Here is a 15,630-nt window from a genome sequence, read left to right as displayed (position 1 = left end):
GAGCAGGACACAGGATGATGGGAGGCACAAAGCTGAAAATTTGGTAGTAAGCAGAGAAGACTGGGGTAAGTGAAAGGAGCACAGAGATGTAGATACTGCTAAAAGATTGTAGGATTTTTAACTGTAGGATAGGTACTAGAATGTGAAGTTGTAAGTGATGGGAAAACATATGAGGGACTCAGAGAGGAAGGTAATTGTAGCAGCTGCTTTTTTAACTGAATGGAGGAGGAACAGTTGAGAGGCAGAGAAATCAGACCACAATGGGTTAAAGAAATCCAAATGAGGATAGGCCTATGGAGAAGGGTTTTAGCTGTCAGGAAAGAGTAGATTTTGGTGCTATTAAAGAGGAAGAAGTGACAGGACACATCTAGAGACTGGGTATGGGAAAAGAAAGGAGGGAAAGATTGGAACTTAGGGTACATCTAGATCCTAACATCTGTAGACATCCGTCGACAGAGCCATGTAGATTTCTTTGTTCAGCAAAGGGAAATGAAGCCACAATTTAAATAATCGCGGCTTCATTTAAATTTAAATGGCTGCACCGTGCTGCCGATCAGCTGTTTGTCGGCAGATCGGGGCAGTCTGGACGCTCCCCTGTCGATATGAAAGCCCTTTATCGACCTCCCTGGTAAACCTCATCCTACGAGGCATAACGGGGAGGTCGATAAAGGGCTTTCAGGTCGGCGCGGGAGCATCCAGACTAGCTCGCTGAGCCGACAAACAGCTAATCAGCGCGGCAGCCATTTAAATTTAAATGAAGCCGCGATTATTTAAATCGCGGCTTCATTTCCCTCTGCCGATCAGCCTAGTCTACATGGCTCCATCGATGGAGCCATGTAGTTTAGACACACCCTTAGAGAGGCTGTAAGGATTCTGTTACAGTTCATGGAGATATCAGAAGGGGGTGGAGAAGAGACAAGAAACTGAATTTTGGAAGAACTGAATGGGAAATGGCAGTGGGATATGCAAGACCGAGGTAGAGATGGTATTGTGGGGAGAGAAAGAGATTATGGAATTATCTGCTTAGAGTTGGTAGCTGAACTGGGAGAGCAGATGAGGTTGCCAAGAGGGAAAATATAGAGGAGAGAATCTTGAGCAGGGTCATGGGATGCCAACTTTTTACTTTCACAACAGAATTCTCCTCCAACTCCCTGCCTCCTGCTCACTCCATCTCTCCTGAGTCACTTGCTCTCCCCACCCTCACTCGCTCATTTTCACAGGGCTGGGATAAGGAGTTGGGGTGTGGGAATGTGAGCCATGGTGTGGGGCTGGGAATGAGGAATTTGGGGTGCAGGAATGGGCCCCCAGCCTGGGCTGAGGAGTTTGGAGGAGGGGAAGGGGGATCCCAAGTGAGTGCAAAGTCACAAAAAACAAGAAGGAGAGGAGAGGAGAGTGCACAAGTGTGTCAGAGGCAGAAGACGGGTCAAGAATGAGAGAGAAAAGTCCCTTTGATTTGTCTTGGAGAAGGCCAAGGTATTTGACAGAGTAGAGAAGGTGGAGGTCATCACTGGTGAGAAAGTGATAGTGTGAATAAACTATACTGCTTGGGATGATGGAGGGAAAAGGGACAGTAGTAACAGAGGTGTGATCAAGGGAAGAGGGAAATACATAAACAGGTTTTAAGACTCCAGGAAATGAACTGGAGAAGAGGGGTATGTCTATACTAGCCCCCTAGTTCGAACTAGGGAGGCTAATGTAGCATTCGAAATTGCAAATCAAGCCCGGGATTTAAATATCCTGGGCTTGATTTGCATGTTCCCGGCCAGTCGCCACTTTTTTAAATTTATAAGCCCGGACTAACTGCCCACATCTGCACATGGCAGGGGAACGGGCGTTCGAAATAAAGCCCTAAATCGAACTACCTGTTGTTCCTCCTGCAATGAGGTTTAACAGATAGTTCAGTTTAGGGGATTTATTTCAAACGCCCGTTTCCCTGCTGCATGTAGACGGAGCAGTTAGTCCGGGCTTGTAAATTTCAAAAATGGCAATTGGCTGGGAACATGCAAATCAAGCGTGGGATATTTAAATCCTGGGATTGAATTGCAATTTCGAATGCCTACATTAGCCTCCCTAGTTTGAACTAGGGGGCTAGTGTAGACATACCCGAGGGGGTGATAATCTGAGATAACAGGAGCCTGAAAAATGGAGAAAAGGGGTAGCATGAGAAGTTAGTTGTCCAAATTTGCTTACATTAGCAAATCCCTGCAATAACCTCCAGTTCTTAATAGAACTGTATCAGAAGTGAGAGGTTTCAGTTTAAAAAAAAAAAAAAAAGCTAAAAATGCACATTATATAGTACTAATGTCAGTTCTCAGACATGTAAAATAAAATGGCTTTCATATGTGCTAGTGTCCAGAGTGGATCAAATGCTTTTTGAATTGATCATATATATAAAACAGAAGTTTCATGAGTCTAGGATGATCAGAGGTAAGGAATTACTTTATCTTTTCATTTAGGATAATTGTTAAAGGTTACTGATTCATGTGCCAGTTGAGGGAAGCAACAGTAGGTCAGGAACAGTAAGTTGTAAATTTTACTATTATTCTTTGTAAAATACAGATGGTAAACACCTGAAAGGTTTTGCTTTCATTTTCTAAGCATAATAGAAAGCTCATTTAGTTTTAGAGTCAAAATAGTAAAACCTCACTTCTTCAGAAGAAGCCTCTGAATTCCAATCCTGACTCAGTTAAGCCTGGTTTAAGAGTTAAAATCCATATTTTTAAAATAAACTTTGTTCTTTGCTTATTATGGTTTAGGTAGGAGGACATGGCTGAATGAAATCCAGCTAGATCATGCAAAAGACTTCAGTCCTGCATACAAACCTACAGAAAATTTTGTGCAAATGTTCAGAATTATAAGAAACCACTTCTCACATTGTAAGCTAAAGTCACATATGGTTTCTGTAGATTGCCCTCCCATTATGTAATTGTGTGCAAAGGACTAAGAAAAGCAACACTGTAGTTTTATATTCGGAGATTCAAATGGCCAGCCCAGCAACTAAGCAACAATTTAATGTTTGTTGACTCAGTAAAGCTGAGTACAGGCACCAATTCAAGTTTCTCATCCTGTAGAAACACTTGTGCTCAGAGGAAGGAAAGGACCAGCGCTCTCTGTAAGCTTTGCACTTCTGCAGACACTCAGGAGAGATTCAAATGCTGCTCAGCTGATTAGCAGAATGCCCACAACTACGTTTTTTGTTACTACTGGTGGTTCATATTTGCATATACCTGGTTGCACATAAATATTTTTTTGTCACATAGATAGAAAAAATCAGCACAGGCATGGAAAAGATAGAAGGAACATTGGAAAGGAACACCTGCTAGAGAAAGGACATTATAAGATGAAGTATAAAGACGGTAAAAAATGCTACAGGTTGGACCTCGCCGGTGCGGCACCCTCAGGATCTGACTGGTCCCGAACGAGGGGATTTGCCAGACCAGTGAAGGTCCCTCCTCTCATGGACTGTGCTGTCCCTGGGCTAGAGCTCCAGCCTGCCCCCTCTGTTGCCTCAGTCCCCCAGGGCTCTCCCCAGCCACTGCAACTGCTGGGGCCGGAGTGCCACAGCCAGAGCTGCATAGCTGGTACAGAGCTCTGCAGCTGCCTGGCTCCACAGCTGGGGCTGGAACTCTGCAGCCGGGACAGGGCCAGAGCTCCCTGACTGGTGCTGGGGGTGGGACTAGGGCTGGAGTTTCCTAGCCCCTAGAGCCAGAACATAGCTGGAGCTCCATGGCCAGGGACGGGGCCAGAGTTCCCTGCTTGCTGCTGGGGTTGGAGCTCCCTGGCTGGAGCCAGAGGCGCATGGCCATGGTTGGACTAGAGTTCCTAGGCTGCTGGGGCCACAGCTCCTTGCCCTCTTTCCCCCCTCCCCCCTCCCGGGCACCTTATGGTGCTCCTGCCCCGCTCCAGACCTCCCTTTTCCTGGGCTCTGTGGTCCAAGAACATCGGTCGTTCATGCCAGATCACAGATGTTGCTTGACCAGGGAGTCCCAGTTAAGGGAGGTACAACCTCAGAATGGAATGGAAACCCTCAGAACACACCTGCATTAGCCGTTACTGGCACGGACATGGATAGAGGGATGGAAACTGCTCCAAATGCCGGTGATTATGCACACACCTCAATGTTGCTAAATAAAGGAGTAGAATGTTTAAAAAAATTACACGTCATAATCCGTTATTTCAAAATATAGACCTTATGTTCAGTAATTCCCCTGATCCAAACAGACATTGTCTTGTGATCTCTACATCACTGAGAGACGTGCCTTCTCCACTAGAAAACCTAAGTAAGCAGGGCAAACAAAAAAAAAAAATTGCCATTATTTGCCAGAGGAGTGAGGCTCACATTTTCAAAAGCATCTGCCAATTTTGGAAGTCAATTTTAAGTCAAATAGGGCATGTTTTTCAAAGGTGTTGAGGACCCACTTTGACTTCCTTTGAAGGCAGAAGTGCTAAATCTTATAAAAATAAAGGTAGCCCAATAGTGGACCCCTTTTGGGATCCATGCTTTTTTTTTCTTGTATCAACCATCAGGCAACTGACACAAGTAAAACTCAGATTATTTGGATATAAGTAAGGCATACAGAAAGCTTAGTCCATTGTGTCTCACCCAAGACTGCTTATTAATTTTAGGAATATTTAAGCTTACATGAGGGCGGAAATATATATCTTGTTCTAGAAAGGAAATGTACAGATAAATGTACATACCTTAAAAATGTTATCAATGTATGTTTGTTCAATGGTAAAGAGCAAACGGCCTGTTTTACAAAATGGAATTCTGTAAATGAGCTGATGGGAAGCCCTTTCCTATATATTTTAAAATAGAATTAAACATATTTCAGAGATGTTAACCAACATATGCTGTAACATATTGCCATTATTCTAACAGGCAGAACATTCTATTTCTAGGTACCAGGCCTGATTTGCTTCTCATTTGGCTGATGTCAATAGAATTCCTTCTTTTTTTAATGAGAATGTTTGTTAGGGTTTTTGTCCCCGCAGAGCAAGAAAAGGATTTCAATCAATTGAAACACAGAAATCAAACCTCCTGCCTTAACTTACATTGTAATGTTAGGTCAAATATTGAAAAGTATCTGGGTGCCTAAAATGCAGATAGTGTCTAATAGGATTTTCAAAAGTGCCTGTCTGGTACATAGGCACTGCCCATGGGATTTAGATGTGTAGGCACTTTAAAAACGTTTTCTATGCCTAAATGTCTTTAAAAGTCAGGCCCTATGTATGTTCAGTTAGGTGAGTCCAGCTATATGGATTAAAATTTGCTGACTTTTGAATAAACTCTAATTCACCTAAGCCTTGATTATAATGCCATATCTGTACTGCAGCTGTGGGCAAGCCTCCCAGCCAGTATAGACACACACTAGCTCTGCTCATACTAGTGTGCTAAAATGAGCAGTGTGGATGGATGGCCTGAATACAAGCCCACTCAAATCCTGTGGTCCATGCTGCAGTGGCTAGCCTGTCCTTTTTTTTTTTTTTTTTTTTTTTACCCACTCCCAGCTGCAGTGTAGACATATCCTAAGCTAACATCAATACAGATTCTAAGTAAACAACAAAGACAATTTATGCTTTGGTAGGACACAAATCAGTTCTTTCTCTTGAGTGTTATGTTTTACTGAATCATCTTCTGGATTGTCATATACAGTAATAGGAAATTTAACTATGATTTTTTTCTTGCAATAGTTTATTGGTGTTTTTAATAACCATAACAAGCTCTTACTATCTCTCTTTTATTTTATCATGGATATTAATCATTAAACACCTCCACTTCATCTGCAGAGGGGATTGGTGAGATTGTATGCAACTGGTGCCTTGTACAGAATATATAGCATTGGTCATTGCAAAGCTAAAGTGTCAGGAGGTACCAGTAGTTCAACAGCAGGAGAACAAGCTTCTGAAAAACAGTAAGAGGAGTCTCTTCACCAACTAGCTGCTAGTTAATAGTTGTAGAGCCTGGGATTTGTTGTAGCTGGGTTAAAACCATTCTTCTAATTACAAAAGATTTCCAACTGCTGGGGTTTTGCTGTGTTCTGGAAGGAACTCTAATGGCTTCAGAGTTCTAAGTACCTCACCATCAAATGGAATATAGCATCCTTTACTGCCTGTTTGGTCATGTCTCTTTCCGACCCCAAATATGTCTGAGGATTTCCAGTTCATCACTGCCTGTTTGTCACTCAGGGTACGTCTAAACTACATGGCTCCGTCGACGGAGCCATGTAGATTTGTTTGTTTGGTAAAGTCAAATGAAGTCGCGATTTAAATGATCGCGGCTTCATTTAAATTTACATGGCTGCCGCGCTGAGCCAACAAACAGCTAATCAGCTGTTTGTCCACTCAGTGCGCTAGTCTGGATGCTCCCCTGCCGACATCAAAGCCCTTTGTCGGCAGCCCCGTTATTCCTCTTGGGATGAGGTTTACCGGGGCTGCCGACAAAGGGCTTTGATGTCGGCAGGGGAGCGTCCAGACTAGCACGCTGAGCGGACAAACAGCTGATCAGCTGTTTGTTGGCTCAGTGCGGCAGCCATGTAAATTTAAATGAAGCCGCGATCATTTAAATTGCGGCTTCATTTGACTTTGCCTATGTGTCTAATCTACATGCCTCTGCCAACAGAGGCATGTAGTCTAGACACAGCGTTAGAGTCCATATTCGGTTATTGGCTGGTTTTGTCAAACTTTTCCTTTTTGCCTTTTTTACCGTCAGCTGTATCAGGCTGTTGTTTGGGGGGGAGGGGCGGGCTATAGTTGGGGTTTTGTTCACTTGTTTAGAACCAGTTGTCTGTTGTCACATAATACAGGTTGGGTTTAGGGCTTCATGCAGTGTAGCCAGGTGTCTAGTGTTGACCCGGACAGTCTGGTATTTTCGCCTCTTGTCCAGTAAAAAAAAAAATCAGAAAGTACCAGACATCTAAAATGTCCGGTATTTTCTGATTATTTTTTTTTCCTGCCAGGAGGTGAAAATACCAGACACCTGGCAACCATACACATGCTCAGCAACCGGGCCTAGCCCCCGGACCCTACCTCCCCCCGCTTACCTTACCTGGTTTCACAGTTGAGCTTTCTTCCAGCACAGAGTAAGAAAACAAGATGGCCACTGACCAAAAAAAAAAAAAAAAAAAAAGCCCCAAAGGTCTTAAAAGAGCCATGCTGGGGTTTTTTATTTTTATTTTATGTTTTTGCTCAATAACTGTTGGGGTCCTTTTTTCTTCTTCTCAACAACTTTGCTCTCCCCCTTTTTTTTCTCAAAGGTGTTTTCTTTTTTTGGGGGGGGTGTCTGGTATTTTTGGTTAAACCATCTGGCAACCCTCCATGCAGACTTAGTTTGCCTTCCATGATTTTACTGTGAGCCCTGAGCAAAGGCCATTGTGGTGTTGTGCAGTCCCTGGAGTAGACTAGGAAGCAGAGGGCAATGAAGTGACACCAGTGTTTTGAATAGGGATATGTTCCATATGGCCTTCTTTGACATGCCTCTGAAAGCAGAATTCATAATAAACTGCACACAAGCTGTGACAGTGACTGATGCTTTCTCCTTTTTTCCCAAGGAAGACTTTGCACGCCATTCCCTCACTCCTGATATCCTCAGTCCTTCTTGCCTGAAGCATATCCGATTCTTTTTGGAATGGCAGTGGCTAAATCCAGCGCTGAGGGTCTCATTGCATTTGAGTCTCTCTGTTCCAGAAGACCTTTAACACCAGATCTTGGGAGTTATTTGCTGTCAGCATGGCTTCTGGGATAGAACATTTCCATCCACGTGGCATTTAAATGAAAATAGGAAAAGGAATTATGAACACTCCCATAAAACCTTTTTCAAACTCAGCAGTCATGATCAAGAGGTGGTGGTAGTAGTTATGACATTTTACTGAGCACGCCAAGCATGTAACACTCAGAGTCTTCCTAGTTGTTCAGGAAAAATATAGATCTGTTAATATTAAAGGGTTGTCATTTGTCACCCAAGTAGTTCCTTTCACCTGTTTCACGCAGAAACATCATAACTAGCTTCTTCTCCTAGCTGTGTATGGGTTACTAACCTCATCTTTCCGATTTCATTTGGCTGCTAATTTATTTTGGCTTTTCATGAATATGAAGGTAGACCGACTTCTGCTTAACCCTAAAAATCAGGATAATGAAGAAGATCTCTTTCCTGTGCAAAAGAAGCCTCTGGTTTAATAAGATATTTATGTAGAATTATGATGTTGACAAAAACCTCCTGTTATACTCAGATTTCTTCCATGGAAGGTATTTTTGGGAGTGAATGAGCTCAAAGCTCTAATGTTAATTAATCCTACTTTGAAGTTTTTTGAGGATTGGTTTCCAGTTCCACATAAACATGCTGGCCTGAGTTCCACTGTATTTAATTAATCATCTTGTCAACTTTGACCTTTTGGCTTTATGATGGAGCAGATGGAGAACTGAACTATGGAAAATTTTCATGCAAATACTTTTTTTTAGTGAAAAATGCAGATTCAAGTTGACTGAAACAGTTCATGAATACGGATTGATTTTTTTTTAATTTCTTTTGGATAAATAATTTTTAAAAACAGCTAATAATGAAATTCTTTGGTTGGCACTTCTGAAATGAAACATTTAAACTTAATTTCAGAAAGATTTTGCTTGGAAAATGTTTGCATCTTGTTTTTTAAAAAATAATTTTAACAGCCCCTCAAATGAATTGTCCGTTTTTTCTCTGAATACGTTGGTTCAGCCATTGAAGCAAAAAACTGATTATTTGTACAGCTCTCATTAGGAGGTGCAAAGCCAGTGCTAGGCATAAGCCAACCAATTGTTTAGGGCCCCAAGCAACTCAGGTGGACCCCCATTTGCTTTTTATTATCAGCACTTGCCTGTTTTAGTATGGCGGGCAAATATGCCTGCTTAGGGCCCCCAATGGGCTAGCAATAGCATGGGCTAGCATTGGCTTAGGGCCCCCAATGGGCTAGCATTGGCAGTTACTTCCAGCTTTGTTTCTTTTGACCCTGGCACAGTAGATGAAGCTGTCTCCAAGGGAGGTATGTGTAAATGACTGGCTGAATACCTTTCTCAGTGTTTCCCTATGGTGCAGGACTACAAATTATAAATCATGCTAAAGCACCCACTATCAGTGTATCCTACAGTGGTACACTGGCATCTGTTGTCAGCCTCAGATCTGTTTTTATGCAGAAGATTATCAGGGTAATAATATGGGATACCTAATACATCTCTGCTATTACTTGTAATACAGCCTTGAGCGAATCAACTTTTGTCTAAATGATGTTTTCATAGCTTCTTTCCAGGTTGAGGGTGCTCCAACTCTCCTTCACACTAGATAATTATTTTTTGTCTAGCTTGGCTTTGTACTCATTTGTTGATTTATGATATTTTTATTCTTCACAGATTTCAAAGCAAAAAGTTGTCCCTTCCATGAGGTGATCGCTCACCATTGCCACAGTTTAAGCTGATTGTTCCATTTGCTAGGTTTACTCATTGGTCTGTTCTGACACTCTTGGAATATTTTACTCTCCAGGAGTGGCGAATGAGTATATTTAAAAATAGATCAGGAAAGCAGGTCAGAGAGGGGCTGTTAAAAGGTGAAATAGAAGCTGTACAGTGGTGCAGAGCAATGGGTTGGCACAGATTTGGGGGTAATTATTTACCATTGTCCTGCAACATGCAGTCAGAAACAACTCGCTTTGAACCAGTATAAATAGGAGGAAAAGCATATGCCAAACACCAATCCTCTGCAATACATTTAGTTTGGTGAACCCAAGACTGGCCTGGGTGGAAGGAGCTTTCCAGATTTTGAACAGTTTATGCCAGAGAACAGCAAAATACAAGTCAGCTTATCAATTCATGCGGTGAGGAATGATGCTGAAAAGAGTCATCAATCATTTGCCCTAGTGGAAGAGAAGTCATCCTCCGTATCTTTGGCTCCTAGCTCTACCCCTTTTGCACTGCGCACACAGCATAAAGTCAGATGCTTTTTCAGGGAAGTTCCTTGAAGAGGGAAATCCCTAGATATATATGGACAGTATAGACCAGGCATGTCCAAAGTCCGGCCCGCGGGCCAATTGCGGCCCGTGTTCCGGTTTAACACGGCCCCACAGGTAATTTGGCAATATCTATTTTTTAAGGCCCCCAACGAATCCATATGTATTGAGATGAATACATTGTAAAATCTCAGTTAATGTCAGTTGGTCTAAATCAGTTATAAATATATTTGGACACTACATGTATACTTGGTGTTATGTTCCTGTTCATATTTTTTGAACTTAAAAGTTGACAGACAACCTTTATTACCAATAATATGTAATGTACTTTACAATGTTCCTGACATATATTTCAGCTTCCTGGCCTTCAGATATGAAAGGCAGAGTGATTTAACACCTGTTTAGATTTGTCATCCATGTGACGAAATGAAAAGTATGCCGTTTGCAATAAACTTTGCATAAAATAGTTAATTTGCATTTAATTTTAATGGTTCAAAGAATGTCAGGCAAAATGGTTGGCCCTCACGCATGTTCACTTCATCAAATCTGGCCCTCTTTGAAAAAAGGTTGGACACCCCTGGTATAGACCATTCTGTGCCATCCACTCCCACCTCTGGCTTCCTGTGGAAGGGACTTACCGGAGGAGGTGAGCGACGTGTCCAGAGCATGCTTACGCTGTGGTAATTTGGGACCAATGGGAAAAAAAACCCCTCAGGGCTGGTGCAAGTTAGAGCAGCCCTGTGATTGCTCTGGCTAAACTAGCTCCTTATTACTTCTTGATCAGGAGGGTGTAAAGTTGGGGACAGTTCCCTCTCTCAGGCATCCCAAGCATATATGGCCTGTCTGAAACTCTAATCCATAGTCTCTAACTTAACTGGTGCAGCAGTATTCTTGTCATTAGGTGCAAGCAAATTCCACTCCACCATGCAAATACTGTAATGACAGCTTTTAGCCACAAGACCTTCTAGTATTATTAGTGAAATCAATGAAGATTTCCCCAAAGTGTGTTGCTTGAGAACACTTATTTTATATTAATGGAGTGATGACAGCAGCTCATGTTGCCCATCTGTTTACTAGCTGTCTCTTTCCCCCTGCCACTCAGACTGTGGTCCCACCCATTCTGTGTGGAAAAATTCTGTCTCTGTATCATTTTTGTTAATGCCTAATCAGAGGGTTTGGGGAACTCAGGTAATTAGTTGGTTTAATAGAAGCCGCTGTCTTTAGAAAGCTGTTTTAGATTCAGCTCAGTTTAGTTGCTCACTTTTGCCAGGCTGTTGTAGCATATGTGAAATACATTAGACTATTCCTACAAGACAGATCATCTGCCATCAGCATTAGCTCTGAGTTTCTGCATGGAGATCGTAGTTGCCTATATCTGGAAACTGAGCAACCTTCTCATCTGTAGAGGTGGTCTCTTTGGGGCGGGATTGTGGCACATTGTCAGAGCAGTGATGGGAAGCATGCACTGCCAACCCTCATGCTGGGCTTGCTGTGTGGATAGATAGAATATGTCAATCTCACTTCTGTCAAACTTTAAATGCAAATGAGAAATCCATTTCCTTTACATGAATGGAATATATCCATGTTTCCACATGAAATTCTGACGGAACATCATCTATGCACATCTATGATGTTTATGTACTATTTGTTGTGTATGTAATCTATACATGATTTAGGCTCCTCTCCTCCCCCCCCCCCCCCCCCCCCGACTCTCCTTTTGCACATTATTTTTAAAAAAAGAACTGAAAAGGTAACAGGAGCTCACAACTCTCCATAGGAAGAAGGAAATCTGATTGGATTCCAGGAACAAGAGACCCCCATCCCAGAAAGTGGATGAGGGGGAAGAGGTAGATATAACTAACCCAATTTCTCCTTATTACCCTCCAGCAGTGTCAACATTTTCCCCCTCCCCCTGTTTCAGATTAGATTTCAGTGAATCAAAGCTTTAGAGAAGAATTGAGCCAAAGCCAAGGCCAGGCTCTGGCTTAAGTCCACCAATGAAAAATGAGCAAAGCTTTTGAGTCTGACTGGAATCTCTTACAAAAATAAACAAACAAATCCTCCCTCACCCCATCCTTCCTAATTTTTTACCATCTCTTTCTTTATTTCCAGCTTTTCTAGGTTTCTTTTCTCTCCTTTTTGCTCTATTTTTTTCATGTAGATGTTTTCAGTCAGTTGTGGAAAAGTGTTCCTTTTTGTGGTGTTTTCCTTGAGACAATCAGGGGCAATGTTCTTGTGGCAGTGCCAGGTCTAATACCACAGGAAGAACTGTGTCCGCTGGAAATACCACGGAAAGTACAGAACCCGCAGTATTTTCTAAAAACATAAAATGGTTTTGAAAGCAAGTTGAGTACTGCAAGGTCAGCTCAAATTAATATTTTGCTTTGTCTTGTCTGTTTGTTTTTGATGGGTGCTAGGGAATCTCAGTTACATTTTAAATAAGCATTGCTGTTGTGCCTTTCTATTTACAAACACTTCTGTATGTTAGTGGAAATGTAGTTAGTGTTTCATCTCATGCTCCTTTAGTGATACATAGTTCAACTAATAACTGACAGGCATCAGTTGCGCTTGAGCTCTTTTTTGACAATGTGATGTTTCATTAGTGTATATCTTTGTCTCTGGTCCCGCAAACACTTGGATGTGGGAGTTAGTTGTACTGAAATGAACAGGGCCACTAAAATGTAAGTGACTGCTGGGGTTGCCAGTTTTGGTTGGATGTATCCCTGGATGACATAATCTTTAATTAAAGATTAATCTTTAATTCCTGTAGACTCCAATCCACTACTGGAGGGTTGGCAACCCTGGTGTTTGCAGGATCAGGGCCATTGAATATAACCAGTTATGCCAAGATCAAAATGGCTACAATAATCTTGACTGCCGTAGAGTGTGGTAATGAAGATAATACTGTAAGTAAGAGAACACTTATTTCAAATCTGTGTATAATATGGCTGTTTTTTTGAACTTTTGTGGCCACTGTGAAGAGTTCAGGAAAGACACACTATACTTTTACAATCCTAAGTATTTTGTTTTTTGCTAAGCCATAAGCAATCATATTGAGAACTAGAAACCAATTTCACCCATAAAAGTCTTCTTAAAAATAGAATAGGTTGGAATAGAGATCGAATCCTGTTTAAGGACCAATTTTCTTTTTGCCTAATGATAATAGCCAGTTACACATATTAAGTCAATGATTTCTCAGTGACAATGAGTTAACAATGGCTGTTACACAAAGGTTAACGTATGGCCCTTGGAGTGGATACACTCAGACCTGTGCTGACTTTGTAAACCATAAGGATGTAGCACAAGTAATTCGTGAACAGCAACAGAACTGCCAGCATGAGTTCTCTGCAGAACGGCCAGTGCTTGTTATTGTAGACAGAGTATACAACCGAACTCTCAAGCATCTTACTTTGAATGATTAACTTTAAAGTTAACTTTAATCATTTAATTTTCACTGTAAGTTTTGCTACCCTTGCAGATGCCAACAACATGTTATTACTGGATTATATCAATGTAGATTTGAAATCTGCTCTTGTTAATGTGTCAAATACTGTCATATCCATCAACGTGGCATTAGATCTATTCTTTATATTACAGCTTTAAAGAAACAGTACCTCTCTTTAGAATATGTATGGCCCTCTCACTGAAAAGCACACAAACGGGATGTTTTTACAATTTATTGCATGCTGTTTTTAAGGCACCATTCCCACAGGGGAAGAGGTTTGTAGCAATGTTGAAAGGATAGAGGTCACAATTGCATAGACGATGTCCAGGTTCCCGAAACTCAGGGAAATCTGTATCCATCCCTGTAGTTAGGGCATCTTTGCAGAGAATTAATTCCCCCCGCTTGTTTCCTTAAATTTGACAGGATGGCTCACTCAGGAGAGCCCTGGGACTCAGCTGCAGCCCTGGGACCTTTACATCACTGCTGGAGTTCCGCATGGTGGTGCAGAAGGACTGGCGGGGGAAGGCTAGCTCCCAGCCCCATCCCATCCTGCCCCTGCGGCTCCACCCCTTCCAGAATTGTGGAGCCAAGCCTCAACCCATCTTGTCCTGGGACCCGGCAGTTCTTTCAGCCCCCTCATTAGGGACATCAGTTATGGATTCGACATCATTGCTGGTCTTTATTGCCAGTGGCGTCTGATGGGAACTGCACCCCGAATGGTGCCGATTTCCCAGGGACCAGTGACTTTTTCCTGGCTCTGTCACAGTCCAGACCATCAGTCTCTCCCAGGTCCTCCAGGAACCCACTGTGATTGGTTCTGCAGGCTTGAGGACTGTGCTTACTAGCCTGTCTAGCCAGTATTTGTGCTCATTGGATCCCATGCTTCTCGGCGGAAGGGATGATTTGTCTCTTTAATATTTTATTAAAACCCAATTTAGCTGTCATGTATTTTCTCCACATTTTCGTTCCCATAATCACTGATTAGGAAGCTGCGTGTACAAGCAGCTTCTTCCTTTCTAATTAGTTTATTCCTAATGCCGGTTGATTCACTGTCATAATCCAGTTTTTATGTGACCTCACAGTCTGCTCTCTCTCATTTCTGCCCAGCTGCTACATTGTGTCCACCCTAGACAAAGCACACCACACTCACACTGCTGTTCACAAAACTGCATTTATTATACATTTCAAGTTGACCCCATGTCTGCAGTAAGTATCTCCCTCCCCTCCTTCTGCGCAAGCCATAGAACATAAGACATTTACCATTCCACCCTCCCCAGCCCACATCTTAGAGAGTCTGAGAAAACAGGGTTTGCAACCTGCCCTGAAGGTCAACAAAACAGGCTCTGCTGGACAAATTAAACAGAATGGAAGAGGTTTTCAAAATCCATATGCTATGGAACGGAGACAGTCTGAATGTGTGAAAATAGGCCATGCATTTCTGATGCAGTTTTCTTCAGGTACTGAGGGTTTAAAGATAATTATTGCTGTTTATGATTTTCTAAAGAAATCCATAAACAGTGAGGCAAAGTCACCAAAGTGAAATCAGGTTAGAACATGGCCATTTGTGAAACGCTAGGCAGCAAAAAAAACAACAACAACAAAAAACAACTCAGTGTGCTAAGTCATGGCTTAGTGTGACTTCAGAGTGGTTATTTACCACTGCTACATCACATGTACTTTTGTGCAACCAGAGCAAAGCTCCCTTTGTCTCAGTGTCTTGAATTGATGGCCTCCAGAAAAAGTGTGATACAAATTTGGAGAAAACTGGAAATCTGTAGCACTCAGCCAGATTGGAATTCCATGTTCACCAAAACAGATTGGGAACTTGAACTAAATCTGTTGTCTGTTATTAGCCTCAAATCTTTCAGGATTTCAGTGTAGTCCAAAGCATTTAAGATACAAATAAGATGAAAATGGTGGTAGTACTGTTTAATTCTTCTATAACAAATGCCAGTGTTCGTATCTTTCAATAAAGAATTAAAAACCCCTAAAGCTTTGGTAGGTTGCAGATAACTAAATTTTCAATAAAAAAAAATATTATAATGCCTGTTGCAATGTTTCGTTCGCATTATGCTGTGTTAATTCCTGTTAAAGAAAAAGGCTGAAGAATCAACTGAGGAGCCGTGAATCATTTCTGTGAGTGTAGAGCCTGGACACGTATCGATAATAATGTACAGGCTGTTAAAACTGACTTACCATCTATTGCAAGTGTTG

The 15,630-nt window shown here is 41.9% G+C and overlaps 1 protein-coding gene and 1 long non-coding RNA gene across 4 annotated transcripts in view; both read left to right on the top strand.

Moving 5' to 3' along the window:
- LOC102445641 (high affinity cAMP-specific and IBMX-insensitive 3',5'-cyclic phosphodiesterase 8A) overlaps positions 1-15,630 on the top strand; it is a 267,727-nt gene that overhangs the window by 135,246 nt on the left and 116,851 nt on the right. The gene's annotated exons all lie outside the window — the stretch shown is intronic.
- Positions 6,568-15,024, top strand: LOC142818310 (uncharacterized). The gene is made up of 2 exons (XR_012895748.1): positions 6,568-12,877; positions 13,840-15,024. It is a non-coding gene; the product is annotated as an uncharacterized LOC142818310 (long non-coding RNA).

The sequence above is a fragment of the Pelodiscus sinensis genome, chromosome 14 (assembly GCF_049634645.1).
Source record: "Pelodiscus sinensis isolate JC-2024 chromosome 14, ASM4963464v1, whole genome shotgun sequence".
NCBI classification, from domain to species: Eukaryota; Metazoa; Chordata; order Testudines; family Trionychidae; genus Pelodiscus; species Pelodiscus sinensis.
The sequence above is the reverse complement of the archived record's forward strand: the minus strand, read 5'-3'. Positions and strand labels throughout refer to the sequence as shown.